Raw genomic sequence first — 5,233 nt, forward strand, 5'->3', positions numbered from 1 at the left:
GTGTGCTTGCAGAAAACTAGGGTTAAAACCTGAGCACATCAAGTTTTTGGCGCCGCCGGATACCTTTAACGTTGCCTACGATTCTCAGGTCAGAATCGAGTATAAAGTACATTCTCTTGTTCATTTTTTTAAAAATTTTATTTTATTATTTGATAATATATATATATATATATATATATATAACAAAAACGAAAAAAATAAAATAATATATATATATATATAAATAAATAAATAAAATAAAAAAATTAAATAAAAAAACGAAAAACAAAAAATTATATACGTATAAATAGCACTGAGATGGACGAGAACAATAGACATTTGCAAAGTTTAGATATGCTTAAAGGCAACCACAACGTCCACCAAAACTTTGATAAGCACGATCGATTGCAAGAAGCTCCTCATTTAACCCTAAAAGATTATAACACTATGTATGCTTTCTATGAGAACCGTTCTCCCATTAGTCTACAACTCATCAATGTAGACTATAAGATTTGCCCTAAGCTCATAAAATTGGTCAAGAAGAAGCAGTTCCATGGCGATGCATCGGAGAACCCTATGAACCATCTCAAATATCTTGAAGAAATCTGCAGTACCAAGCAATCCATCGGACTTCCTACAGATTACATAAAGTGCAAGTTGTTTTCATTTTCTCTTTGTGATAAGGCACGTGTATGGTTTAAGTCTTTGTCTCCTGGTTCACTCGGATCATGGGACGAATGCAAGGCTGCCTTCCTTAACCATTTCTACACCACCTCTAGATCAAAGTTCTTTAGAGACAAGATTTATATGTTCAACAAAAAGGAGACAAACTTTTTCATGAAGCTTGGGATCGTTATAAAGGTTACATTAGAGAATGTCTTCACCACGGTTTTACAGAGACATGCATCTTGAACACCTTCTACGAAGGTCTTGAATGGACATCTAAGACATCTCTAAATATAGCAAGTGATGGAAACTTCATGACAAGGACTGTGGAAGAAGCTTACGTCTTGATTATTAAACTTGCTGCAAGCAGCAGAAACAGTTTTCCGGATCAAGGAAGAACATCACGTTCTACTTACCATGATCATAAGGAAATTGAAGAACTTAAAGCCATGGTGAAATTGTTTCTCGAAAATCAGCAGCGTTCTGTTAATGTGTGAAGCAGTTAATGCAGCTGAGATTAATCATCAACTTGCAGCACAATAGCACACCCTTATGAGTCTCCAATCTGCTCCAAAATCATCCCCAACCTCTCAAGACTACAAACTCGAGCTTATGGTGCAACCACTTGTTATGAAGGTGCAAAAATTAGTAGACGATGTTGATATGAAAGTAGACAACTTATACACTGACCTTAATGGTAAATTTGAAGCTCTTTCCATTCATGTTGATAGCATGGACGTGCAGCTATCACAAACCATAAAATAGTTCAAAAAGCACCAAAGTTATCGAGAGACGAATCACTGATGTACATGAAAAAATCGCCAAAGACATCCGTAACCTTAAGCTTAAGTTAGACAACATGAATGATCTTGGGCACAAGTTAGACATCATGTATGATTATCTCAACAAGAATAATGAAGAGTTATTTCATAAGTTCACTAACCTCTCAACTCATGTCAAGATGCTCGAGAAACAAATCAGACAAATTGGAGAAAGTGTGAAGAGACAAGATGGTCATCTTCCAGGAAAAACCGTAGACAATTCAATGTGGTGTTGCAATGTCATAGAGGTGGGACACCATTGGGTTTGGAGTCTATAGAGGTGGAAAAAGCAAGAGCAGTTGGATCAAAAATCCAGTAATCAGAAATGCAAACAGAGCCTTAGCTTCCATTTTCTTCACCACCTACAACCTTGGAGTGATTCACTTGCGTGAGATCGAGATTCTGGGATTTGGTTTGAAGCCATTCATCAGTCACACCAGGAACAACAATGTATATGATGGCCCTTACCAAATTCCTTCTCTCAGTGCTTTCTTAGGCAGCAAAATGGATGTTTGGTGACCAAGATCTTGAGGGCGAAAGGATTTGAGTTTGCTGAGACAAGAGCTAAGCCAGAGCTAAGCCAGAGCTGCTTGATGAAGGTTATATAAGCAAGAGCGGTTTCTTTGAAGAGAAGGTTGAGAATAGCTGGGCTTATAGCTTCAAACTCTTTAAGGAAAAAAATTTGCAAGTCCTCCTGCCTAATCGATCCATCACTTCACTTCAAGAGAGGTGTAATGTCTTTTTCATTCTCCTTAAGGACCAGCTCTATAACCCCTCTAGAGACCCTCCACTTCGCAAATAAAAGAAGGATGAAAAAGCTGGTCCAAGTAATACCCAAGATGAGGCTCCTACAACTGTTTCTGATGCTGATGAACACCAAGGTCCTCCAAGGAGAATGGGTGCAAACAAGTACCATTTCGATCCATATGTTTGGGGTTCACCAGACCACCACACTCGCAAGTTATACAGTATGGTCAATGGTCTTCAGTAGTGGTGCAAATGGCAGGACAAGACCATCGACAAGCTTGTTAAGCGTGTGAGGCATCTCAAGAAGAAGGTCAAGAAGCTCACAGCACCCGCATCACTAGAGAAAAACTCGGCCACAACTCCAGCACAGGTTCAAAGAGAAGAGATGGGAGAAAGCTCCACAGCTTGTCCACCAGTGATGCCATCGGGTAAAGAGGATTGAATTGATCCAGCAACACCTTTTGTCCCTGTGTCACCAGAAAGCAGTCCACCAATGGAGCCATCTCCATCATGGTCTTTGATCTTATTTGCTATTTTAGAGTCTTGAGTCTCATTGATCATGCATTAGGATCTAAGTGCATAAAAAACCAAAAAATGAAAAATCTGAAAAATTTTCACAAAAAAGTTCATATATTTTTTGCATGTTTAGAGTGCATTTTTAGTCCAAGAATAGAGTCTCATGCATATATTTTAAATAGATTCTTCATGTCTTGTCCTTGTTTTAGAGTTTTAGGACTTTGCATTAGGTCCGAGTGAGTCTTGCATGTTTGGAGTGTCTAGTAGGTACTTTGGAGGTCACTTGGAGTGGAAAAGGTGAAACCAGGTGAAAAAATGGTGAAAGAAGGAGCAAAAATGATGAAAATGAGATTTAGAGGCTTATCGGTATTTTTCCTTACCGCGGGAAGATTTTTACCGGGTAAAAATCCTTCCTGGGAAGCTTTTCTGAGCCAAAGTCGCATACCGGATCGAGCTCTATCGGCTAAAACTCCATGCCGCAGGTCATATGTTTTCTCGGCTAAAAAATTGTACCGCGGTACATGAGTCTCGGCCAAAACGTGTACCGCGGTATATGTTTCTCGGCCAATCATCTCTTGTGCCGATACGCCTCAAAGATTGCATTACTGGAAAATCTTTCCATCCGATTCAGCTTCCGGGGTCTTCACTGAAAATCAAGAGGATTGAGTCACGGTTGCAGGACAGTTGAAATCAATAGATTTGGTGCAGAAGACAAACCTGTCTCGCATCCACTCCAAACCGATCTGATACGTCTCAGAGATGACCCAGAACGAAGCCCGTCCCGTCTGATCCAGTCTCCGGTGTCGTCATGAAAGTTTGAGAACTTTGAGTCTAGTTTCCAGAACACTTACATTCAGGAGATTTGTAACTTTTATATGTGAGATAACGCAAACGAAGGAAGAACATGTCTAGAAGCCAATCCGGACCAGTGCAATGCGCCTTAAAGATCGGCTTATCGGAAAGCCTTGCCGACCTCGGATGGAGTTGAGTTCTTCACCAAAGTTCGATCTGGTTGAGTCAGCTATCCTTTGGACTTGATCTCGAGTCATTTGGATCACCGAGCTAATAGTTACTAAGAACAGAAGACAAGCATATCATTCCGGGTTCAAGAGAGCTGCCTGGGTGTAAGTTTTTTCTGAGGCCTCGGTGTGACTCCTCGACATATCTTGACACCGAGGAACTTTTATGAAACTTTTTCTCAATACCTCGGTCCGACACCTTGGTAACAAAACACCGAGGCATGTATTGTTCAGAATACTAGCCTCTAAACGACAAAGTATAAGGCTGGGAGCATCAATGGGGTTTGATCATGAATTTTCCTAAGTATAGCATCTGGCCTCGGCATAACCCCTCGGTTACACTACCCTGAGTACCTCCTGAACTTGGCCCCTCGGTGTGAACCCCTCGGCCTGGATAGCCTGAGGCAACACCTACACGCAAAAAATGATCATTCCCTCGGCCTAACCCCTCGGCCTGAATACACCGAGGTCTCCCTTACACGCATGACATGCTCAGGACCTCGGCCTGACCCCTCGGTATGCATGACCCCGAGTCCTCTTGTCATGACAACTCAGATCAAGAACAAAGTGCTTCACGGAGCAAGGGCTTAGATGGATCAAAACCAAAGTTCACACATGTTCTTGAAACGTTCTTCACATTTCAACCCAGATTCATGACCCCTCGGTGTGTGGCCTCGGAATTTCTGTTCTTCAAGACACCAAGACATGGCTCCAGCAACCCAAGAAGACCGGGTCAGTACCCGATTTATCCCGGGTTGACCGGGTTTGTCCTGGGTTGACCCGGTTCCTTGACCTTGACTATAAATACATTTTGGGGCTGAAAACCCTACTTATCCTTTATCTACTTTTGTTTTCTTGCCTCTTTTGTGAAAAAACCCATATTTTGTCAAGATACATCATTGAGTTAATCAGATTTAAAGCTTTTCTTGCAATCTTATCATCTTATCTCATCATCTAAAGCTTCTAATTATGATTAACAACACATCTTGTAAAAGATTAAGTGTGTTGATCATGATTAGTGAGTAGTCTTTTGATAAGGTTCTAGATATGTAGATTAGGGTGCAAAGGTGTTAGATTAGGGATTTTAGGAGTTAGATCATGCATTTTCCTTTCTCTAATTAGCTATTCTTAATGTTAGATCTTTGATAATCACTTTGGTCTAGAGCTTACGCATTTCACCACCCAAAAGGTGTTTGATGAAATGCATGAACCAGCTAATTAGAGGTTTATGCTTTGTTTACCATGGGAATGATTGTTTAATGCATAAATGACATATTAGAGCTGATTAATAATGCTTACTGATTCATATTTCAAAAATGGGAATTTGGTTTGAAAGTGGATTAATATAGAGATTAATACCTTCATGAGAGGATTAGTCTACATTTGAGTTCTAAGTTGATTGCAATTGTGTGATTGTTTGTCATTAGCTCTCTAGTTTAATACTTGATAACACTGTATTTTGACCACTTTTATGTATCGTTTTGA

General features: G+C 40.2%; 1 non-coding gene across 1 annotated transcript; it reads right to left on the minus strand.

The window, feature by feature from the left end:
* Positions 1–764: 764 nt before the first annotated feature.
* LOC112089595 lies at positions 765–871 on the minus strand. The gene has a single exon (XR_002901228.1). It is a non-coding gene; the product is annotated as a small nucleolar RNA R71 (small nucleolar RNA).
* Between the last annotated feature and the right edge of the window lie 4,362 nt (positions 872–5,233).

Source organism: Eutrema salsugineum, unplaced genomic scaffold, assembly GCF_000478725.1.
Source record: "Eutrema salsugineum unplaced genomic scaffold, Eutsalg1_0 scaffold_12, whole genome shotgun sequence".
In the NCBI taxonomy this organism is placed as follows: domain Eukaryota; kingdom Viridiplantae; phylum Streptophyta; class Magnoliopsida; order Brassicales; family Brassicaceae; genus Eutrema; species Eutrema salsugineum.